General features: G+C 37.9%; 1 protein-coding gene across 3 annotated transcripts in view; it reads left to right on the forward strand.

Annotated features, from left to right (window-relative positions):
• The window catches only part of LOC149210638 (F-box/kelch-repeat protein SKIP30-like), a 140,657-nt gene that overhangs the window by 73,161 nt on the left and 41,022 nt on the right, over positions 1 to 26,474 (forward strand). Inside the window, exon 2 of one of the 3 annotated variants that reach the window (XM_089396752.1) lies at positions 12,622 to 12,698. The exons of the other annotated variants lie outside the window; for them this stretch is intronic. The gene's annotated coding sequence lies outside the window, so the exon portion shown is untranslated. The remainder of the gene's footprint in view (positions 1 to 12,621; positions 12,699 to 26,474) is intronic. 3 annotated transcript variants of the gene reach the window in all.

The following is a 26,474-nucleotide window of genomic DNA, read 5'->3' on the forward strand; positions in this document are numbered from 1 at the left end:
TTGGTTCTTTGAGCTTCTTGAAGGTACCCTTCTTCTTGTGATGAGCAAAATAGGCATTAGAGGTGTTGTTTTCTTCATCCTCCTCCTTGTTTGATCCAAATTGGATCATTATATTGTTTGTCATCCATCTCGAGGCATTTGGATCATTATATTGTTTGATGACCGTTTTACTAGTAGGACCCAATTTGGCAAAATGGGGTCTGAAACCTTCCGGGAACATTTTGAGCCATGAAACGACGTTTTTTTGGTGATAAAAAATTTGTCGCTTTAGCACAACACCATTTCATGCTATTCTACACACAAAGATCTTTCCAGCGGCGCAAGAAGTGCGTCAATCGGAGTCCATATGTAAAAGTTATGCCACTCAGAAGTTGACCTTCTTGTTTTCACACCTATAGTTTCGGAGGATGCCACATCAGCCCCCATTATTCATGGAAAAAGGGCTAGCGACGTGGTTATGATGTAAAAGACTCTAGAAGAGTCTATATTGTAACTCTAGTTAAGAGTTGATGTAGTCAAAATTACCCACTAGTAGGCTATCAGGATGTGTTATAACCGAGCCACTAGGAGAAAGAGGCATTCCATTCTTTTGAGAACATTTTTTTCCATAACTGAGCAAAGATAGTTAGGAGAGATTGGAGATAGAGCACATAGAGAGGATCTGTGCACTGTAGCAGGCCACCGGCCACGGGCATTACTTCTTTGTACCTGCTGCCATATTTCTAGACAAAGAAAGAGAGCGCAGTGGCCTCACCTGCTAGCTAGGTTTTCTCCCAAAAGGGTTTCCTAGAGAGCATATCTTGTGTCTTATTTGTGTGTGTGAGCTTATTTTGTCGTTTTCTACTTTTTTGCATAATTTCTGTTCGCATACATGCATTAATTATAGTTAAATCTATAGATATTAAAGTTTAATAAAACTGTAATAGTGTAGAATCTCAGATTTTTAATATAATATTATCAGATCTGTTGTGACGAACTGTCGAGTGGAATATCGACGACAGTTTACAGATCATTTGGTAACAGAGCAGACTTCTTTGGGTATTTTGTGGAGATTGCAGGGATCTAAATCGGTAAGGCCGAAAATTGTAAAACTCTAATCATGGTCGACGAATCTGTAAATGAACCTTGTGATCTTGGAGAGGTGAGGTTTACGCAGTTGGAACAAGAAGTCGTAGATATCAATCGCTATGTAAGCCTCCTCATGGCATCCTTGAATAGAAAACTGGGGATATTTGGAGAAGATGGGGGTTCAAATGCAGAGGAGAAATAAGAAGGGGGATCAGAAGACTAGGGAGAAACAAAGAACTATTCGAAGAAAGGACCCGAAAAAGAGCAGCCCAGTTCGAGTGTCGTGAACCAATCACAACCCTTGTCGCTATCCAGCTGTACCACGGCGAGATCGACACTCTGAAGTTGAATCGCTGGTTGCAGCAATTCGAAGTTTATTTAAGTGTCAATCAGATCGTGGAAAGGAAAAAGATCTCATTCGCGCGGTTGAAATTAGAGGGCCATGCACTGACTTGGTGGGAGAGCCACACAGAAACCCTGAGGTTGGAGGGAGAACCTCTAGTGACTAAGTGGGAGGATTTCAAAACCCTCATTAAGTCACAGTTTAATCTTATTGGGTACATGGAGGACCAGTGGATTCGGTGGCGTTACTTCAGGAAAAATTCGGGCGAAAGCGTGCGGGAGTACACCTTGGAATTCAGGAAGATGGCTATAATGTTCGATATCTCTCCAAAGAACCCAGATGTACTCCTAAAGTATTTGGGGGGTCTGCATTGCCATTTGCGTGAGCAAGTGATGCTGTTCAAGCCCAAATCGATGGACGATGCTTGTGTACAAGCATAATACTTGGAGAACATAGGCCTGATTAGAGCGCAATCAAGTGGATCGAAGCACAAGGAGCAACAAGAAGCTTCTAAGGAGGGGAAGAAGAAGCAAAAAGAGGGAAAAGATAAGAATACGACAACCACAACACACCAGTGCAAAGATCCTAGCAACCACTGCAACATCGATGGCCATATAGAGGAAAAATGCTGGAAGTTGCATGCATCTAGAGGTAAATCGAAGAACAGGGGGAAAGATAACAAGAAGAAGAATCTCATGGTCATTCGAGCAACCAAGTTGAAAGCTGCTCGGATGTGGATGAGAAGATCGTCTGTATGTCATTACAGAAGGAGGTGAATTTGAGTAGCCTTCAGCAGTAAGAAGAGAAATAAATGACCAAACTCTTCCATATAAAGATACAGGTCAAGGAGACAAAGATTGATGCTCTATTTGACTTAGGATCGCAGGCGAATCTCATTGCAGCAGAGCTGGTCAAGAAGTTGGGGCTGGAAGTTCGTGATCCATCCAAAGCCATATCCATTGTGATGGGTAAATAAGGATGCAGAGTTGAAGTTACCAAAACAATGTAAAATTAGATTTGCTATTAGCGTTGATTTTATTTATGAAGTAGACCTAGTTCTAGTTCCCCTTGAGGTATGTGGAGTCATGTTTGGGAGTCCATACATGTACATGTGTGATGCAATATTCATGAGAGCCAGCGAGTATCGGCTCGTCAAGGAGGGAAAATCGTTCATCATCAATGCGCATAAAGGCAAGTTGAAAATCTCACTAGTAAGTGCCAACCAAGCCAAGAAATTGATCAGTTCCAACAAGAAGTATGTTTTATTGTTTTTAAGAGAAAGTCAGCCTAAAGAGGAGTCAATAAGAGGCAAGGCATCCTTGGAGGGGTGTACTAAGAAGAAAAAACAACAATTGGAGGAGTTGTACAGGCATATAGGGATGTGTTCCGAGAGCCTAAAGGGTTACCACCTAAGAGAGAAGTGGAGCATGAGATCCAGCTATAGCTAGACTCCCCATTGCCAAATATTGGGCTGTACAGGCAGTCTGTTATAGAAGTGAAGAAACACTTGCAACAACTGCTGGAACAGGGTGTCATTCGACTGAGTACATCACCATGTGGGTCACCCATCATCATTGTGCCGAAGAAGGATGGGACTTGGCGGATGTGTATAGATTACAGGGCATTGAACAAAATCACACTCAAGAAAATATACTCCCTTGCCAGGATAGATGATTTGCTAGATCAATTGCAGCAAGCAAGGTACTTCACCAAGTTGGACTTGAAGTCTGGATATCACCAGGTTTAATTCAAAGAAGAAGATACATGAAGACCGCCTTAAAAACCATTTGGCCTATGTGATGCACCAACTACATTTATGAGATTAATGGATGATGTACTGCGCCCTTTTATAGATTCATTTGTTATTGTCTATTTGGATGATATACTGGTATATAGTGCTACATGGGAGGAGCATATGTCACATTTGATGAAGGTGTTGGAAACACTGAAGAAGCATCAGTTGCTAGCAAATCTCAAGAAGTGCGAGTTTACACAACAGTCTTTGGTGTATTTGGGTTATGTGATTGGTGGAGGAGAATTGAAGATAGATCCTTCCAAGATGGAGACCATCATGAAATGGCCGATGCCTACTAATGTTTCTAAGGTCAAGAATTTCATTGGGGTAGCACAGTACCTGTGGAAGTTCATAGCCTCATTTTTAGCGGTAGCAGCACTGCTCCACGCCATAACAGCAAGTGGAAAGAGTTTCCAATGGCGAAAAGATCAGCGAAGGGCTTTCAAAGAGATAAAGAAGAACATTAGCCAAGCACCAGTTCTGGCAATACCAAACTTGCAACAACCCTTTGAAGTGGAGACGAATGCGAGTGGGTATGCTATGGGAGTTGTATTGGTGCAGGGAGGAAGGCATGTATGGTACTATTCTAAAGTATTTCATGGGGCAGTCCTTAAATACCTTACCTACGGCAAGGAGGTCTATGACATGGTGCAAGCTGTGAAGAAGTGGAAGCAGTATCTGATGGGAAAGGAGACAATAATCCACACAGATCACTAGCTGTTCCAGTACTTGCAGGTCCAGAGTAAGCTACAACAAACCAAGCATTACAAGTGGATGGGGTTTTTACAACAGTTTCAATTGGTGATCAAGTATAAGAAGGGAAGCACAAACAAGTTGGCCGACATGCTTTAAAGGCCACGCACATCAAAAATCACAACTTTGGGGACTCTTATGTACATGGACCCATTCACCCATGATGCATATAGAGAGGAATATTCAAAAGATGAGGACTTCAAGGAGGTGTATCAGTGGTTGCAGAGTCAGAGTTGTGCACGATGGCGATAACACGGTTGATTACCATCTCCAGGATGGGTTACTCTACAGGCTAGATAAGCTATGTGTTCTTAAAGGTGAGCGATTGCAGCGGATTAGAGAGGCTCACACCCCCAAGGTTGTAGAGCACTTTGGTGTAAAGAAGATCGTGGCTAACTTGTAGAGGTATGTGTGTTGGCCCAAGATGCAAGAGCAGGTAGCTAGGTTCATAAGAGGATGCATGCTTTGTTGTACCAACAAGCCTAGCAACAGGGAAAAAAATCTATATCACCCCTTACTTGTACATACTCGTTCTTGGGAAATCATTTCCATGGAATTTGTGGGAGGTTTAATGACAACCAAGAAGGGACATGATTACCTGTTCGTGGTAGTTGACAAGTTCAACAAGATGTGTGTTTTGATGCCCTGTAAAAAGACTATCAACATGCAAGAAGTAGCAAACTTGTTCTTTGGACAGGTCTGGGTGCACTTTGGGATACCAAGGAGCATGATTTTAGACAGGGATACAAGATTTCTTATTGCATTCTGGGTTACATTGTGGGAGAAGATGGACACAAAGTTGAAGAGATCTACAACATCCCATCCACAGACAAATGGACAGATAAAAGTAGTCAACAAGACTTTGGTGCAACTTCTGAGGGAATACAACCAAAAACATTCGAAGACCTGGGATGAAAATCTAGTATATATACAACATTCTCACAACAGAGTAGCCCACACTTCTATAGGAAAGTCCCCATTTGAGACTTGTTTTGGATATTTGCCACCTTGACCTTTGGATATTGCATATGGGCAACAAGGAAGAGTGAGCGATCATCTTAGAGGAGATTCTTTGAGGGTGAAAAATTTATAGAGTATATCAGGCAGATCCATCTACAAGTATAAGAAACATTGCAGAAGTCAGAGGATTAGTATAAGGCCAAACATGATCAACATAGAACAGAGAAGTCATTCAAGGTGGGAGACAAAGTATGGTTACAGTTGAACAAAGAGACGCTGCAGGGGCTTGGTAAGAAAATCAAGGCTCTGAGGTATGGTCCCTTTGAGATACCGGAAAAGGTGGGTGATAATGCTTATCAACTCAATTTACCACCATATATGCGCATTTACTTAGTTGTGAATGCAGAGAATTTGAAACTCTATAAGCCTTGAATGCTAGATCAGGAAGAGGAACAGGTCCTATCTTTTGTGGGGATTTGGCACTAGATGCTCAAGCAGAGTTGACAAAAGATATAGTTTTGTTGAAGAGGTCTAGAACTACAAGATAGGGGCAACATGACCTTTGGCAGATTGGATTGAAGGGACAACTTCCAAGCAAAGCTAAATGGTACACGAAAGAGAAGGTGGAGGAAAAATTTCCTCACCTCATTCAGTGGAAGCTTTTGCGGACCAAAATCCTCCCAAAATGGGGAGTTGTGATCTAGATTGGATCATTATATTGTTTGTGATCCATCTCGATGCATTTGGAGTGGGAAAAGTGGAGGAATCAGCTCACAGGACCGTTTTTACCAGCGGGACCCAGTTTGGCAAAACAAGGTTGGAAACCTTCCGGGATCATTTTGAGGCATCAAACGACGTTTTTTGGGGGTAAGACTTTGTTGCTTTAGCACCGCAACATTTCATGTTATTCTACAGAGAGATCTTTCCAACGACGCAAGAAGCACGCTAATCGGTGTCCATATGCAAAAGTTATATCACTCAAAAGTTGACCTTCTTGTTTTCACACCTATAGTTTGGGATGATGTTGTGTCAGCCACCATTATTCATGGAAAAGAGGCTAGCCATGTGATTATGATGTAAAAGACTCTAAGAAAAGTTTATATTGTAACTCTAGTTAAGAGTTGATGTAGTCAAGACTCAAAATTAACCACTAGTAGGCTTTTGGGCTGTGTTATAACCGGGCCACTAGGAGGAAGAGGCATTCTATTCTTTTGAGAGCATTTTGTTCCATAACTGAGCAAATATAGCGAGGAGAGATAGGAGGTAGAGCACATAGAGAGGATTTGTGCACTATAGCAGCCCATGGGCCATAGGCATTACTTCTTTGTACCTGCAAACATAGAGAGGATTTGTGCACTGTAGCAGCCCATGGGCCATAGGCATTACTTCTTTGTACTTGCAACCATATTTCTAGACATAGAAAGAGAGCGAAGCGACCTCACCTTCTTGTTGGGTTTTCTCCTGAAAGGGTTTCCCAGAGAGCACATCTTGTGGCTTATGTGTGTGTTTGAGCTTATTTTGTCGTTCTCTACTTTTCTGCATAATTTCCATTCGAATGCATGCACTAATTAAAGTTAAATCTATAGATCTTAAAGTTTAATAAAACTGTAATAATGTAGAACCTCAGATTTTTAATATAATATTATCATATCTGTTGTGACGAACTGTCCAGTGGAGTATCCACGTCCGTTTACAGATAATTGTTGTTTACTAATGATATTCGGGCTTCTTCTTGACTGCATGCATTCCACATTTGTTCGAAGGTTGGAGTATCCTTCCAACTGCTAATTCCTTATGCAAAAGCACTCCAAGATTTTGGTAGACCTAGAAGAGCAGCAATTACGAGTTCTTTTTTTGGTACAACCTCATCTATTGCTTGGAGTTCATCTCTTATTCTAGATATCCTTACAAAATATGATGACATAGTATCGTCTCTTGTCATCCTTATTGTCCTTAGTTCATTCTTGAGGCTAGCTATCTGACCAATGTTCTTGATGGTGAATAACTTGGAAAGAGCTTCATACATTTCTTGAGCAGAGTCTATGTTGGATATGTATGGAATTAGGTTGTCCTTTACTCCATCTACTATTAGATTCATGGCCAAGATTTCGGTTTCTCTGAACTTCTCCTTCTTTGCATCATTTGTAGGCTTCTTTACTTTTCCTCGAACAAGGTCGAAAACTTTGTGCTTAGTGAGGATAAGATCTATCCTCTTTTTCCATGCCCTGTAGTTGGAGACTCCTTCTAGCTTGTTTTCTCCCTTCATTGTAGTTGACATAGTTCCTATAGATAGTAGTCTCCTTGTATAGTCCTTTTTCTTAATGACCTTCCTTTAATCCCCTTTTCTTCAAGAGATCTTCAGGCTGCCTTTTTCTTTCTTCTTCACCCTAGCTCTGATACCATGTTAGAAAATCAGAAAGGCAAAAATATTTTCTTATGTTGATAATTACTTGTGATATGTTATTAACTTTCTTATGTTCTTTTATATTTGTTTCATCAAGCAACCATAAAAAAAAATGAAGATCAATGATACCAGATGTAGGCACTCAGCCAAGGCTAAAACCCCTCTATAGGGGAAAACTTAGTCAAACTCTTCCACTAGCAAATTCAGGTTGAGATAGACCAAGGCCCTAGACCAAAAGACCTTCCTCCACCAAGTCAGCCCTTCCTTCCAATAGATGATCTCTTTCAAAGTCACCAAGTGTCAGCTTCTCAAATGCAGCTTCAACCTAGAATTTCGACACCCAGCTTCAGAACTTCGACCTCCAACTTCAGAATTCCTAGTTGCAGAATTTTGGCCCAGCTTTAGGACTGTAGTTTCGGACCCTCCAGCAGCTCAACAACTTCACACGTGTGAGAGAAAGAGAAAATTTCGACTTCTTGTGCTTGACAAAGTCGTCCTCCTTTTTCGCTAGCCCTTTCCTCCTTGTTCCTTGAATTTCACACTTTTTCTTGTCCCAAAAATTGCAGATCGAACTTGTTGAGTGAGTGCTCCAAATGAGGTTGAGTTGTTGCCTTTATATAGGAGATTTTGCCCCTCAATTAGGCCAACTTGTCCAGTTTGAGGCCAACTTGGTGGAGGAGGCCTAGAAGACCTAATTCACATCAAATTAAATCTGTTTCTTGATTGACAATGCCCAAGAAGGGATTATTACATTATGACATGGACAAGGACTCTTGATATAAACCCTAGAAGCCTGCAATGGAGGCTTTGACCTATAAATCATTGACCCAAGCATGAAACCCATGCTTTAATAAGTCAATGTTAATAATAATAAAATTCTTTTTTCTTTCTTTTGACAAATACATTCATCATGACTCAAATATAATTATGAAGACCGACACTAGTTACATTCTTCAACATGCCTAACTAGTGATTTTGGTTTGAGTGAAGGGTTCATCTCCTCAACCTTAAAATATGGTAGAATAAGCTTAGAATGCCTAGCCCTAGTTATTTTGCTTTGAGTGAAGGGTACACTTTTTTTAAGGCTGTTGAAGAGGAGTCCAACAATTAATACCACCAACATCAGAGGCTTTCAACAATGAATACCGCCAACATCAAGGTTCATAAAGGACTTCATGCCCTTGATTAAATGCTAATCCCTTATAGTATGCTGGTTTTTGAGTGGGATTTAAAATTCTACTTTCACCATGTGAATTTTTGTGAGGTTGGAACCACTCTCAAACATCTTGAAACAATTAATGATAATGTAAATTTTTTTGTTAAAGTTGACGTTTCCTTTATTGCCTTTATCTTTCCTTTTCATTCTTCTATTTTAAGAATTTAACATTACCACTAATGCTAGCATTGCTAGGTTTGAGTTAGGTTTTGTATTTAGGTTAAGGGTTTATGAGGGGAAGGGCTAGTTTTATAGTCAAGGAGGGCTGTTTGGAAGGAAAACTACTTCCGGTTTCCTCCAAAACTACATGAAGAACCACTATTCGGGGTGTTACACTCCCCTCACACATGTGACATTTGATTGGGTTGGTTAGGATTGGAATTGGCCGAGTAGGGCGGTTTTGTATAGATTAGGTACGAAACTGGTTGATTTGGTACCTAACTCATACAATTCGGCGTTCTAATCAGATTCTTATATCTATTCATTAACTGGCCCTATGTGCCCAACCAGTTTGACCGATTACTGGTTCAGATCGACTAGTTTTTAAAACTATGGTGTGAAGCATTCATGTGCCCCTAACGGTAGATATGGTTCACCATGATGCTTTAATGTTTTCATGTTCCTATTGAAGTTAATCTCGCTTGATCTTGAGATGATTTGTTTATGTGGTATTGCATAGGCAACATGTTAGCACTCACTAATTTCCCTACGCTGAAGAGAAACTTGGAGCTAACCACAAACCACTTGGAATTTTGAATCTAGCCCTTCCAACTTCAGAGAGGTAAAATATTAAATCACTTAGATGTTAGGCTAGGTATGGTGCTCAGTGGCTCCAGTCGCTTGCAAGATAGTGTTATGTGATTGACCATGTGTTTGACGATAAAAGCTCTGCATTCCATAAGCTTTATAGGTTTGTTGGTATGAAGAAAGACAAATCCATTGGGCATGGAGTCATGTCAAGTTGATTATTTTTCCAGTGATATGATGAAGATAGAAGGGGCCTTCTACAGGGGCAAGGTAGGCAACCTTGGTGGTGAAATCAAATTAATTTGTTATAGGAGGGTGAGTATAAGAAAAGTGGAAACAACACATAGAGCATCAAAACTGTGGATGAATTCTAAATGTTGTTTTAAGAAGAAAACATAGATTGTTTGATAACCTAAATCAGAGCACCTTTAAAATGAATTCTGAGATAAATTCTGGTTCAACCAAACATGAAGACATACATTTAAGATATGGAAATAACATGAGGCAAACTTACAACATGAGAGAAGCACAACACCATCAAGAGCTGACACAGGAATCCCTGTAAATCACACCTCTATCTTTCATTCACTGGAAAAATCAAGAAAATACAATATGCACAGTGTTCTATCTCCTCAAACCTGACCAACCCTTTGCTTGATTACAATTACATCATAAATAGGCTAAAACAAATCTGTTCCCACCTCTAGGAACCGAATTCCCTAATAGGATTTCTGTTTCTAGCTAATGTAGTGAAAATAGAATTGTTTTATGAAAATTAGGGATTGTTTGACTAAATCTTTTCTAGACATATTTACATTAAATTCTCAGTCCAGATCGAGCCTATGAGTCAGTAGATGTGTCATAACATTTACCAAGGTCATAAAAACAAATTACAAGAGATTTCGACATGAAAAACTTGGTCAAAACGCTAATTGTGTTAAAGCGCAGCGCAACCTCATAGTTCAACAAAAACACAGTAGAGAAGCACATCGACTGATTTTTTTTGAATATCTACTAAATGATAAGTCAGATTGAGCTGATTTTTTGACAGCAAGTTAATATCATTATAACCCTTCTCCACAAAAAATTGAGCCAAATTCGACTCACGGATCTCGAGAAAATCCAAAAATGGCTGTAGATGATGATGGCTCATTTCTCGAAAACCGTGAAGCATTTTGACCTGAAATTAAGTGGGCTTATTCATCTCACCCCCATGCATCTATTGTAAAAATTTCATGGCAAACGGGTATAGGGTTTAAGAGATATGGTGAAAATACGGTGACCGTGTGAAAGCACAGTGCTCCAAGCTTATACTATCTCCGACCATCATCTGACATGCTGAGGGTACTGGGATGGCATGGAATGGTCCATACAATGTTTCAAACCCATGAGAAAACTTCTAGGCCAAACACAAACCTTTAAACCCCAAACCTTCTTCTTGCAACAGAAGCGCAATGCACCTCCATCTTCATGAATTGACCAAACACTAATCTTCCAATTGAGCAAAATGATTTGGAGTTGATTCAAATATTCACAAAAAACCTCCTACATGGACAAAAGTGCCAAAAACCCTGATTCCTCATCAAAATTTGATGCTTTGGTAGAAGCACAACCCCTGTTTGCGAGTGCAGCGCTTCCCCTGCCTCCTTCGCACAACGGCCCTCAATCACCATATAACAAGATTCTAATGGAGAAGTGAGAGGGCTCTGAGGTGTTTTTGAAGATTAACCATGCATTTGCTCTCCTAAGGTGGCTGAATGCGGATTTGATGGACGATAGTTGTGATTTTGAACTTGAATGATGAAAGCGCAACACTTGGCAGAAGCACAATGCTGTCCTCCTGACCGTTGTACTAATGATGATGTCATGACTGATTATGATTTGACACTCTAACTGACACAAGGGACCCTACAAATCTATGCCCATGACGACAAAACATGACAACATGAGCTCGCTCATGATCTTTTGATGAAACATGACGCTAGGCCCACTTAACTCAACCTCTCAAGACATCAATGACTATTTTCATGACTTTTCACACACTTTGACATAATTATATTGAACAATGAAAATTTTATTCTAAACTAAGGCCCATAGCTTGATCGTCTACAAGATCATAGCCAAACCTTTATACATTTATTATAATTTGAAAGACAAAACTTGTTTTCTGACTACTAGTTCTATATGATACTAACACAATAGAGATCCCTTGAGGGATAACTTGACTCTTCTTCAACGCCTTCTAGTGTGTGCTTTGCCCTATTTTGAGAGTTGACTTGACTATATGGCCTTATCATTGCCTCTCCGGAGATAAGTGTTAGGCCTTGAGCAATGTCCACATGCTACTACAACTCTTGATGAGCTTCTAGATGCTGAAACACTAAGCTTGAAAGCTTGGGTTTTGGACTATCTGATGATGTGCCTAGATGAACCCAGGATGCCTCCAGGCTGGGTTTGTCCCTGTTTGATGGACGATACTTTGTTTTAGAGCCTAGATGAGGATGGTTTTCAATGAGATGACTTGGGAGGGCTAGCATTTTTGTCTTTGCTACGTCACTCCTGTATGCATGAAAATGGTGACGTAGGGCTTGTTTTAGATGACATCATAGAGGAGGAGGTGCCTTTGGAGATGTACACATGCACTTTCGGACTTTCCTAGAGCAAGGACTACCCTTGGTCCTTTGCCTCAGTTCCTTGATGCATTATTGCCTACTTTGGATAATGATGTCATGATGGAGACCATTCTTCTCCCTTGCGTGTGGGTTATTTTTGGCGTTTATTATGTTTTATAACTATTTCAAGGTCGACTTGTGACCTTTGACCTAATTGAATGCTCAAGTAAACTTGTTTAGGATTTTGCTTGTAAAATTATGAAAAAGTGACTTGGTTACCCATCCTAGAAATAGAGGGGAGTAACTTTTCATTTTATCATCATCCAACACACTTCTCTCTCTCTTTGGAAGTGCGCACTGAATCGCCTGCACTTTGGGACTTTCTTGGAGTGAGGACTACTCTTGGGCCTTTGCTCCAGTTCCTTGATGCATTATTGCGTACTTTGGAGAATGATGTCATGTTAGAGACCATTCTTCTTCCTTGCGTGGGTTATATTTGGAATTTATTATGTTTTATAACTATTTCAAGGTCGACTTGTGACCTTTGACCTAACTGGATGCTCAAGTAAACTTGTTTAGGTTTTTGCTTGTAAAATCATGAAAAAGTGACTTGGTTACCCTCCTAGAAATAGAGGGGAGTAACTTTTCATTTTATCATCATCCACCACACTTCTCTCTATTTGGAAGTGCTCACTGACTCTTGCCTTCTCTTCTGCAATGTAGCTTCATGGCGCGAATTTGTCTTTGAAGGAGGAGTGTTGCATGAGGAGGTTTCTTGAAGAAAATATTGTGGAAATTTTGTGAGTTTATTGCTTATATTTTAGATTTTGCATGCTATATTATGGGAATTAGGCTTTCTATGTGTCTCATGTTTAAATTGCAATATTTGTCTTGAAATCTTGATTCCTTTTATGCTATGCAAAGTTGTTTTTGTTGAATCCTTCATGAGAACCCTAATGTGTGCATCTCTTGAACTTAAAATCTCCCATCTAAGGAAGATGTTAGGGTTCGTCTAGCAGGTCTCCCATTTAGGCCAAAGCATTAGTCTAGGAGGTCTCTCACCCTCTTCTTTCAAATTGCCCTAAAAGGCTTCATTTTCCATTTAGGCCAAGGCATTAGTCTAGAAGGTGTTGACCAATCTCTCTTGTAATTATTTTTCTTATCTTCTGTCTAAAATTCTAGGGTTAGGGTTAGGGTTTCCTTGAGGTATTGATAAAATGTAACTATACTTGACGTGTTATTTCCCTTTTAGTAGGGATTGCAGTTAATCATTGATGTAAAGCAAAGCTTAGCATTAATTGCATTATAAAACCATAATTATAGTTTTGATGTCATCATTTATATTGTTGTTTTATGCATGTTTCAACCATAAAAGCTCAATTACAAACCCCGAACCTTGCATACCTAATTGATAGTTTTGCTCCTTGAAGTTACTTAAGTGGTTTAAGGATAGAGTGCTTAAACTTTGGTAAACAATATCTTAGCCCTCTTGGTTTTGCTATCACCCTATTCCAATCATTAGATCATTCCATCATTTTGTAGTTTATTTTACTCTAAATAGTTGGGGAAAGGTTGCTAAGGTGACAATGGTGGCCGATCTTTTGTTACCACGAGGTTTGTATCTGCTAGTGAGGCTTTACACTAGGCCCGTTGGATTTTGTGGTAACATGACTAAATTGGGTGTTCCTTAGTCTTGAACCTATATCCATTCCATTTTACTCACAAGTGTGTTGATCCTTGACTTCACATTCCCTAGTTAGAGAAAGATACTTGTCATCCTCATGTGTCAATCGTTACTATATTAAAATAATTTCTTTTATGTTAGGGTAATTTAGGATTTAATTGCGGCAAAATCTTGTATTTTCAGCATTCAATGATTTGGATATCTTAGTCCTAGGGTTGGAAAGTGTTTGGAGTATGTTCTAAAATATGCAATATTGTCTTTAATGTATTTTCAGCGACTTGCTAGGGCTGCTGTCTAGGGTTTTTAATGCTGTTATATGCTCTTTTACCACATAAAATTTGTTGTAGTTAAGTCTCTGCTTTGCTCTTATCATAGCCCTTATTTTTCACTTTATTATCATATATATTGGGGCTATTTATTATTGCTGTTATAAACTGCTATAGTGCTGCAATTTCTTATTTTAGAAGCTAGTTTGCAACAACATTATGTACTTTCTTAATTATGTGTGTTTGGGGAATTTTCTTGAGTCTATATTGGACGAATGAAGCCCTTGGAACATCATGGGACCCCTTGAACTCAAATTTGGAAATTACCTTCCAAAATCACCATAAACCCTAATTGTTAATGCTCTTGTGTAGAGGTGATAGAAATAGGAGCCTGGGGTGGGTGGGGGCTCTTGGTTTGATTGGGCCAATTGATCTCTAAGATCTACTGGGAAAGCCTCCCTTGCGTTGGATTGCTGTTATCACTAAAACGATTGGAGAGGTTGCTATGGTGACAATGGTGACTCTCCCATGTGAGTAAGATATACCACCGTGTCTTCCTTGTTCTGATCATTCTAAGGCCAAGATCACTTGTATTATGATTGTGATTGCTAAAACTTTCATTTTGTTGAGAAATCAATTTGACTATAAATTAGTGTAGATTTATCTTCTTTGATAATTGCTTGTGAATGTTGCTGGCTTCTTATTAATGTTTATTATGTCTTCTTCATCAAACAATTACCAAATGTACAAAACATGAAGATCACAAGAATACAGAGAACACAAGATATAGGCTCCAAGCCAAGGCCAAAACCCCTCGAAGGGGAAAACCCAGTAAATTTTTCTTCTTATAGAATTAGATCAAAGTGAGATATCGAAGAACCATGACCATGGAAAGACTCCAAACCTCAAGATGCCAAGTCAAGCCCTCCTTCCACCTTGAAGATCCTTCAACAACTAGAGACCAACAACATTTACAACATCAGAAACAAACCTTCAACAAGAGACGTGTGAAGGCAAAAATTCCACAAATTCAAGATCAAGAATAAACCCTTCTTTCAGATTTTGCCCTCCCCTTCTTTGCTATCCTTCTTTGCAATATCTTAGAACAAATCATGCAATTGTGCCAAATGAGCTCAATTCACCCTTTATTTATATTGTCAAGAGGGGTTTCGAATAGACATGTCTTTTGGGGCAGGGCCGACTTGATAGGCAAGGTCAACTTTGCACCTAGAGACAATTTTGACCCAAATAACATATTTGAAAAATCTTTTTCCAACCTATAAATAACCCTTTGACTTTGACCAATACAAAATAATAATGAGGATGAAGAACATGTTTCAATAAAATAAAAATTTGACTTGAGCATGACACCCATGCTTGAAAAATAATTTTCTTTGTTTCTTCTTTTTGATTTTACATAAAATATACAGTGATATAAATACAATAATAATTATGAAGACCGAACCTAGTTACATTTTCTGACACATTCTACCTTCCTTCTCTAAAGTAGAAGGAATAAGCTCTTTTAGCTTGATTGAAATAATTTTGCAGTAATTGGCTTATACTTGGATCTAATAGATGGCTTTTTGTTCTTGGGAATTAGGTCTAGGGAAGTGGTGACAATGTTACCCACAATTCTCATCGAGTTTCGTTTATTCTTCTACTGTTCTGTAGTTGTCATTCTATATAATGTCCCTAGCTTCTATGTAGTTTGATTTGGAAGCCATTCAAGCCTGGCGCTTTATTTCTTTTCATGAGTGATGGCTTTGTAGATCTCATCTTTGATGATCAATTAGTTAAGCTTATTGTTAATCTTTGATGTGACTGATTGAGGGATGTGTTGAAGGATGTGTTCTTGTGCTTGCAAACTAGGTTTGAAACATGTAAATTACTGTAAAAGGGAACATAATAAAAAATTTACATTTGAAGCATAATAAAAGGCCTCCTACAACATCTTCCTCACCTAAAACCCATGCTTCATTGTTATAAGATAAGAGAAGATAAGATTATTTTTTATTAATGTCCAATGGATGAGCACAAAATTAGGTCAATGGGATTGAAGGATAGATCCTATACGAGTATAATGTGGGAGTCTAAACATAACTCCTAGAATATGTCAAAGCTAAAAATAGGATACAATGAAGTAAAGCAGGATACAACTACAAAACAACCTGAAGAACATGTATATAACCAGATCAAAGGCGCCCGGTGATGTAGAAGACTTAAGTAAATAAGTCCAGTGTTAGAGGTCGATGATGTCAAGAATGCCCCAGTCTGATAGCTGACGACAGGGGTTGATAGTGGCATTGGCTCATTATCAGAGTTTTCTGGATCCAACAAGGTGTTTGTCTACACGATCTTAGTAGGGGATGTAGGAGAGTCCTAATACTTGGTCAACCAAGCTTGAAGAGTTAAAGACCACCAAAATTCCAAACTAATGTGTTCAAATCGTGTATCAACCATCTTACTAGTTTGCCTAGGTATCCAACCACGAGAGTTGTTTGTAATCTATTGATATAGATACAAGGTTTGGATAGATGTGTCATCTGTGGTGATTTAGTTTGTGTGGTTCATTGTGGGTGAGAGATTTGATGATGCAACATGATTGAACTATTATTTTATTTGATCTTCGACATATGTGTGTTGTACTTTCCTACATTGTATCAAAGCACTATTTGATTTGGAAGGAAAAGTTTGGCGATCAAAAGATATTTGGAATAATGAGAGATGATAATTAATGCGGACATAAAAGAGGCTAAAGGTAGTGACAATTGAATGCAATTGATGAGTCCAAAAAAGAAATGCGTAATTGTAAAAGAAATATTTTAAAAGTTTCTACCATATTTTTTTTTTGGCAAAGTAAAATATCACAATTTTCATTCATAGTGAGAGTGAAAATAAGACTTCTTCGGTGCTTTCATCACATTATGAAAGCACATAAAAAGGACTCATTTAAAGCTTGAGTTTTTTTCCCCATAAAGACTCTTATACCCAACGTACGCTGTAATAAGATTCACTTTTGATAATCAACTTAGTTGCCTTTACATTCGTTCATATAATAAACTAACCATTCATTTATTTCAAAAAAAATTGTAGCAATATTATCCTAAGAGGATATCCCTTATACACAAGCAAAAAATATAGCCTACAATCATCCGGATGAAACAACATAGTCTTCCCAGAGTACCATAGAAATCTGGACAGTGAAAGAAAAAAAATCCTATTTAAGATATTTATTAAATTGAGGAAAGAGTCAACCTCCTTAATCCACAACCATAGACTCATTGGCAAGCAATTGACTTCTTTTGATAAGAGGTCCGCAATCACATTCAATTCCCTATAGATACGACTAAAAGACATGAATACAAATGATTCTTCAATCTGTTTTAGATGATCATTGATTGGCCTGAGAATAAAATTATGTGGTCGATATATTCCTTTCATCCAACTGATCAATAAAGAGGAGCCTCCAAATGTATGAATATGAGCTACAATCCTTTCTAGTACATACTTAAGCAGTTATCTCAAAGGCATGAATTTTGCAAAATTATTGGAACCTAGTGACTATTCCCAAACTTGCTTTGAACTTCACATAATGAGAATAGGATAAGCAAAGAATTCCTTCGATAGTATCAAAACTGAGGACCTTGCCTGACTCCATCCAAAGAACCAGAAACCTAGGACTTGTCAATTGGCAATTCATTGTTGCCTCAAAATATAGTAGGCATTGTGAGAGGCCTGGGCCTCAGATGGCACTAACTAGAGCAAGATACCACAGTGAGGCGGTTGCCATAGTCACCTTAGCACTCCACCTCCTACTCTTTAGTGGATTTTCAACACACGATAGGCTTCCTAGTTTAACACCCAAAGGATGTTCTAAGTCAATTGGTTGAAGGTGATGTATGTGAGAGGCTTAGCAAGGTACTTCTTCCATTGATTAGGGCATAATTCGCTATGAAAAAGGAGCAAACCATAAGCGAAGCCTTGAAAGGACTACTTGATACCTAGGGTTTCAAGAGGTAGTTTAACAAAAGTGCATCTAGGCGTGCAAGCACAAGGAAAAAGTTTACTTAAAGAATGATCAACAATAGGATATGAAAACCCTTAAATAAGTCCTGAGTTGAAGCCCCTTGTATAAGACTAGGATTTACTTAGGCAATAATTGCCTAGAGTTGATGATATCAACCCTACCAAAGCAATTTTCACCATGGAAGAGGCTAGATGTTAAGTGTGTGAACCCAATCAAGATGAAAAGAGGTGAAAGTAGCTCCAACGACTTGATTCCTCGGTCCCTAGTTTAAATCAACCCTTGTCCTAACTGTAGTGGCTTGCCTTAAAAGGCCCAAGAAATTAGAAAAGAAAGAGAAGGATAAATTTTCAATGATTTTTTTTTTACCATGATAAGGATCCTAATGCTTTTCCTTACTTGGGTGATATAGGTTTAGGGGCCAAATTTAAGAGATATCAAATTCATGCATGGAGTAAAATCCTATTTTCACTTGCAAATGCTAACTATATTTTTCTAGGGGTAGAAATTAACTAGAAGAAAAACACTGTAGGAAGTCTTTTAGGGATTTCAAGGAATATAGATTTAACATGCAATAATTCACCAACGCTTTCCAACAAAACCTTGCATTTAGACAAGAAACAATAGACGAACCTTAGCAATATTTAATTACATGTAAGACCATAAAAGTTATGCAATAATACTCACAAGTTTTCCAAGAAAATTCCTTCTTCGAATCCTAAAAAGATGTCTGCAAAAGATCACATCTCCACAAGTAGCAAAATACAAAGGCTAAGTCAAGCCTCTCTAAGTATGCTAAAATTGACAAATATGATGATGAACAAATGAATGGAGTGATCTTCCTTTTATAGGAGGTCTATCACTTTCATTAATTCAACTAAAAGCCTAAGAAGAAGTTTGAGTAGACACAAAGTAAATAGGTTACAAACCATTGGGAGAACTTTTTGGATGAAACTGTATAGAGGATTTTATATCCTGTCCAACATTTTAGGTGGACTCTCCACCCATCATCCAGGACTAAGAAGTTGAGTGATCACAAACGAGCATTGTGTATTCATTTATAGAAGAAAGATTTAGAATTAGTCATTAAACAATAATATTAAAATAATAAACTAGTTGTTAAAGAATAATATTATTAGGAATAATATTATTAAGATAATAAAATAGCCGTTAAAAATAAATAAATAAAATAAAATAGAGGAACAAGGGGGAAGAAAATCATAGGGGATTTTAAGGACTATATTACGATCAACTAATTAGATGTTGAGAGTCAAATCAAGATAATTGAAAAATTAAAAGGAATGCCAATTACAAAATTTTACTATTAAAAGAAAACCGTTAAGCCTGCATGTTTACATAATTAATTAATTAGATAGGGGTTAGAGAATTAAGAGGAAAATGAGGATAATAAAAGGATTAAATTAATAGTTAAGAGTCAAGTCAAGAGATTTAAACAAATTTATTAATTAGAGGGATGCAAATTAAAAGGAAATGGAAGTTAGTATTAATAATAATAAAGAGGAAAAGGGAAATTTAGATAGAATTAATTAACAAGAGATAAAATATAAAAATGGCCAAATCAACAAAGCTTAAAAGTTTGAAGGTTGATAACCAGAGAAAAGGAAATAATTATAAAAATGAAAATGAAAGATTAAAATATTTATTATTGGATTAAAGATAAAATGAATAATTGGTTAAAATTATTTAACCAATTATTCATTTTATTATTTAACCAATTAATCATTTTATCTTTAATCCAATAATACAGATTTTAATCTTTCATTTTCATTTTTATAATTATTTCCTTTTCTCTGCTTATCAACCTTCAAATTTTTAAGCTTTATTGATTTGGCTATTTCCATATTTTCGTTCTTGTTAATTAATGCTATCTAAATTTCCATTGTCCTCTTTATTATTGTTAATATTAACTTCAATTTCCTTTTAATTAATCAATTTGTTTAAATCTTGACTTGATTCTTAACTATTAATTTAATCCTTTTATTTTGCTCATTTTCCTCTTAATTTTCTACCCCCTACTTAATTAATTAATTATGTAAATATGGGGGCTTAACCGTTTTCTTTTAATAGTAATTTTTTTTTTTGTAATTGGCATTCCCATTAATTTTTCAATTATCTTGAATTGACCCTCAATATCTATTTAGTTAATCCTAATATAGTCCTTAAAATACTCTGTGTTTCTCTCCCCCCTTGTTCCTCTATTTTATTTGATTTATTTATTTTTAACGACTATTTTATTATCTTAATAATATTATTCCTAATATTATTATTCTTTAACAGCTAGTTTATTATTTTACTATTATTATTTAATTGCTAATTCTAAATCTTTCTTCTATAAATGAATACACAACGCTCGTTAGTGATCACTCAAATTCTCAGTCCTTGATGATGGGTGGAGAGTCCACCTGAAACGTTGGACAAGATATAAAATCCTCTACACAGTTTCACTTGAAAAGTTCTCCCAATATGAGTAACTGTGAAAAGGTTACAAACTAGTCTAATAGCTCAACAAAATGAGATATGCCAACATTTGCCCACACGTGTGGGTTGTAAGGCCTCTCTAAGCTTAACATCATGGCCTTTTGGGGATAAAAATGATCCAAAAGTACAATGCAAGGGTTGGATGTGTCTCTAAGCATCATTATCAAACTCAGTTTGAGGAAGGGTCCTCGAATCAAGCCTCAAAACATCCCCATGTATCTAAAAGCTAGCTTTGGGTGCCCTACGTCATTTCCGTGGTTGCCATTTGGACAATGTAGTGTACTCTCTTTCTAGCATTGGGGCTCCATGAGGTAATACAAGCCATGCCTATTCATCTTGGGGATGATCAACATCAAATGAGCTATGGATCAAGGCATGCCCATCGAGTAGTGTCAAGGCTAGCCTAGGGGCGTGCTGGGTCTGTTGGGTACATCCTCAAGAATCCTCAATGCTAAGTAAGATGAGCTCAATGTTCTAGCATTTAAGGGTGCTTTGGGTGTCCATCAACTGGAAAGATCATTAAAGTGCCCAAAGCTATGTTGTGGAAGGGCAATGTTGTATCTGCAAGGTCATCATGCTCTTTGATAGTGTACTATGGCCTAGGCATCATGTTGTGTAGGAGTGGATAGTGTGCCCTGAAGGCCTCAACTGCTCTGTGAAAAACCACTTGCCCAAACCATATCAAACTCAAGTGAAACCAACCACTCATTAGACACAATAACTATAGATGCATTAGCGTACACCATACTTAACTGTGGGGCATAATATTACTTCAAACAAGGATCACCATCAAATATCGAACTAGACCAAGTCTCGTAAATGTGTTCCCTACCTTTGTAGAGGTTGTTAGTTAATCAACCCTTTTAGGTGCTTCTAGTTGCTAAGGGGAGGTGGTATTTTGAAAGTGAACCCTTTAATTTGTAGTTGTTTGTGAAAATCAGTATCAGCTGAGGGAAATGACTTTATGGCTAAGTGCCATGGCCAATGGACCAATTGATGGTGGTCCACATCTTGAGTGTATAGATGTAATATAGGGAGCAATCGTGGAGGCATGAGTTATCGCTTTCCTCGGCCTGCTTTTCCACTCGTCTAGTGTGCCTTTTACTTCCTTTTGATAATGCTTTTATATGTACATAGCTCAAGGATCAAAGCTTACTTTATATGATAGACGATTTATTTCACCTCATAAGATGAGTGAGTTTCTCGCTTATTAGGGTTGGGGCATCCAAGGGTTCCTTCTAATGAGATGGAGCATCTAGTGCTCAGACACTGGGCAATGGCTAATGGGGGGGTAGAGCTCATGCTAGACCTTTTCTCACGTGCTACTTATATCCTAGCCATCCTTTGCATTTTAACTTTTTGCTTTCTATTATTGTGGCCATGTCATGCTTTTTCATTCTTGTCGCTGCATCAACCTCCAGTGTTAAGATTTCCAGCTCTACTTAAGGATCTGTATGTGTGAGTGCCAAATTGTAAAGAACCAGTGACAGTTAACCCGATGGATGGAGGTGGTAAGGGAACGATAAAAGTTGTTATGTATGTAATGGGTAATGGACACACTACTTCAATCCAAGTTTTCCAAGCAGTGCCCCTTGTATGACTCTAAGGCCTTAGAGGAGGTTCCACTAGACTAGGGCTAAAGACCAACCCTGCTGGTAAAGTGAGAGAACAAGTTGACAGTCAAGATCAGTCAATCATCTAGATCACCCCTTCATCCATGTTAAAATGCCCAAAACATTAAGTAAAAGCACTTGACTACAAAATGGTTAAAGTAATTGCTGAGTGGTAGTCCCTCCTCATTGAAGAGGAGTGTTGGATGGAGAGAGGTGCATGACTGGTGCAAATGGCAGAGGAATGTGGCATATCATCATCACTGAGCAAGGTGTAGGGCTGCTGGTTGACTGGCTGTCCAAGATTGGAGAAAAATGTTTCTCCTATAGGGTTACCCATTTTGGTGGGTAACACTCTCTTGGCTGTCTGTAATGCCCTTGATTAGTATGAATTCTACAATTTGGCATCATAAATCTCGCTTCATCATAAACTTGAAGGGATGGAATGAATTTTCATAAAAAAATTGGGAAGAGTGTAGCCAACATATGTTCCAAGTGACTGGGTGTGGAATCGATCTAAACTCTTTTAATGCTGTTATGTTTAATCATTTCCTCAAACATTCTTCCATAGACTCACCAAACCACACCTTTGACTCTCCTATAATGTGCTCTACCTTCGTCCAAATTTGTGGTATATATGGACAATTCATTAGCAAATGAAATATAGCCTGTTAGCATTCTACATAACATACTATCCATGGATGATGGACCCCACTCATCCTTTGCAAGACTTGTAATTTAATGTCGTATTTCTTTAAGCTAGCCTAAAGAAGATTCTAGTCATTTTTAGAGTTTTTATCTTCCAGATTGACTCCACCACCAGCTAGGCTCTTGTAATTCTAAAGCAGTGGCAGTCTTGTAACCAAGATGAGCAACGTATTCATTACATGATCTTATTTTGAGACCATGTAAGAGAATCCATTTCCTTCCTGAATATGATATGTCCTTCTTTAGGCTTTCTATATATTTGTTACATAAGGTGCCTTATTCCCCTTCCAAACACAATGGTGTGCAAATCTTAAACCTTGTTGTTAGATACCTGTAGTTAAAGGATCTCCTACTTGATCAAGGGTACAAAAATCTCTTTCTTGAAGATGACCAATCAAATCTTTCATCAAATTAACCCTTCCTCCACAACCTAGAACAAAATCATCACCTGCCCTTCCTGCATGCCATTTCCAACTTTCTAAGCTAAGTGATTTGCAATAATGGGAAAGGCCTGTAGTAGTGCCTTCATTGGTTTGAGACATTTTTTCTATTGTTTCTTGTACTCTTAATCCATTTTTTTGTTTTTGTTTTTGTTTTTATAACAATAACAATGATTTGTCATTGATAAAAGGTCGAGTAGAGAAGTCAGTAGGATTACATCATGCTTACTTATGCAGTAACTGATAACATATACAAAAATATGGTCGGAATATACGATTTCCATTCGACCATTTACAATGCTTTATATGAAATTTCAAACAAAAAAAAGCAGTTTCCTTATTGGCCCATTTGTAAATTCTCCAGAATTGCCCCCACTAAGAAACATTATTTACATATCATGTCAACACATTTACAGTAGTTTTTGGGAGGCTGGTCTTCCCCCTTGACTGTTATAATTGTCAGACAGGTTGTTGCCTTCCCTCCATCGCTGTGTCAATTCCTCTAGTTGTGACCTGAGGGAATCCAATTCTCATCCTCTAGCCTCTGGAAGCTTCACTAGATGCTGAGGAAATTCTCCATAAGCATTGTGAGATCCTGTTACACAGATAAAGTTTGTTTTCCCAAGTTCTTCCTGTTGGAAAAACATAAAGGCAGAAAGATTTTCTATATTTGATAATTACTTGTGACCTTCTTTAATTCTTATTTGCTTCTTTATGTCTTCTCTTACTTCTATTCATCAAGCAATCATAAAAACAGTAAATGCATGAAGATCAAGGACACAAGATGCAGGCACACAACGAGGGAAAAACCCCTATTTGAGGGGAAAACCCAAAATCTCTTCTTCAAGAACCAAGTCAAATGAGACAACCAAGACCCTTTGATCAAAACCTAGACCTCTCTCCATCCATCAAGTTAACCTCTTATGAAGATAAGTCAATTTTTCAAAGTCAACACAAGTCTGCTCACACTGTACCCTCAACCCTGCAACTTCGCTGCTCCATTACAGACTGGGCCCTGTAACTTCGCTGCTCCATCCCTGCAACTTTGCTGCTCCATTACAGACTCGATCCTTTGCAACTGTACTTCGGTCCTCTGCAACTACAGTCCTGCAATCTTTACAGAGCTTTTCTTTACACGTGTGACAGAGAAAGTACAAATTTACTTCTTCACTGATCTCCTTACTTCATGATAGGCTCCTCGCACTTGTTCTTGTCTTCTCAACTGCAGATCAAATACTTCTTTTCATACTTGCAAATTAGGTCGAGTTTATTTGCTATATATAGTGGTTTGAGGTTGTACTTTGAGGTCGACTTGAAGGATTTAAGGAGGCCAACTTGATGGAGGAGTGACAAACAATTTTTTACATAAAATTTGTTTTTCTTCTTTGACATGGAGAGCCCAAGAAGGGTAGATAATGACAATGACTTATGATTCAATTCTAGAAGCCTTCAATGAAGACATGACTTAGAAACAAAAATAATAAAGCATGAAAGCCATGCTTAAATAATTTTTCTTTTACAATAAAATTTCTTTTTCTTTCTTTTTGACAAATACATTACATCATGACTTAAATATAGTTATGAAGGCCGAAACTAGTTACATTTCTCAACACTCCCTCTAAACAAGGGAGGTATTCATAATTGTTCAACCGGTACGAAGTTGACCTCAATTTGAAGTGTTCAAGAAGAGTACAAAGAGTACAACAACATACACAATGCTAGGGATACCCTAAATCCAAGATATCCAACACATCATAGATCCAAGTATCATGACACTCTTGTCATACACATGCAAGGATATACGATACTAATAGGGACCAAGGTGTTCTTTAGGCATATGCCACTATAGGTACCATTAGGCTTCAACCCTAACACCAATCCACTCCTCTGATACCAAATGAAGCGAACAAAGTTCCTTCTACAGATTAATTACTCCAAAAGACTTAGAATGTTAAGATATCCATTTAGGATATAAATATTATATTAAATGTGTGAATAAGAATGAGAATAAGAATGAATTTCAAATGAGAACGAGAGGCTTGCTTCTCTTCATGAAGAGTCATGCCTCATTTAGACATGCCTCTTCAACCTAATTACTAATTAACTAATAATTATTTATGCTTGTTATCATTTATATTATTTTACATTATTAATATATATTTTATTCGTTATGGAACTGCACTCCTCGGCTCCTTCTAGAGAATCTCGGTCTCTATTCTTCACACTGCTTCTTCTCAACCTCTCCTAGAGAAACTCAGTCTATATGATTTCGTTGGCTTCCTCTTGAGAATTTCGGTCTCTAGATCTCTATCTCAGTTATCCAGAATGAGTATCCAGAAGAATCCCTTATTTGCTATCCCAGAATAAACTTCTCCTTCGCTTGCCCAGAAGAAACTCTCCTTCGTTGACCCCAAAAGAAACCTCCTTCGCTGCCCTAGAAGAATGCTCTTAAACTGCCCTAGAAGAATATTTCTTCACTACCCCAGAAGAAAACTCTTTCTCTGCCCCAGAAGAATCTTTCTTCGCTTTCCCAGAAGAAAACCCTTTTCGCACTTCTCTTGTTAGCCTCTTCTTCACACTTCTCCTCTTCTTCGCACTTCTGCTTGATTGAATGTAAGTTGAGTTGCTTACCTCTAAGTGAGACTGAGTGTGGCTATATATACACCACCACACATATCCTTTAGGTTGACATGATACCGAAAGGTTAGGCCGACTTCTTCTAGCATGTTCTTCCATTGTTGTAGCCGAATTGAAGAGGATAAGTGACAAGGTCTTGGAGGATACTTTTCATAGACAAATTTGACCTTTTACGAAGTGTAACATGACTTCATTACATGACAATGACTCTATGATTTTATGACTAGATGATAAATAATTCATAAAAACTCTCAATGAGAGTCTTGACCCAAAAATAAAATCTCTTGCTCATGAAACCCATGAAGCAAGCAATACAATAAATTTATTTTTCTTCTTTACATCACATTACATAATTACATGTCATTATGAAGACCGAACCTAGTTACACTCTTCAATGCTCCATCTTAACTAGTGAGGTATTCATAATGGTACTTGGACTTTCTCAATCTAAAGAATTTCTCATAAGAATAATTCAGATTGGTATCTCATTTGTATAGCATCATATCAACCAACATTGTTACATAGCAAGGCCTTGACTAACAACTCCTTATCTCTACAAGATCCGAGCTCAATGCTGGCGAAACCAATTATTTATAGACACTCTCATCATTTTCTCTCTAAGAACATCCCTGCTCGGGTACTTAGGGTGTGTTCCATGATGACTATGCTTATCTTGGACTCCCCAACCCTCAAAGAATATCGGTC

The sequence above is a fragment of the Pinus tabuliformis genome, chromosome 1_2, assembly GCF_031772625.1.
Source record: "Pinus tabuliformis cultivar Carrire ecotype Pingquan chromosome 1_2, CPIR1, whole genome shotgun sequence".
NCBI lineage: Eukaryota > Viridiplantae > Streptophyta > Pinopsida > Pinales > Pinaceae > Pinus > Pinus tabuliformis.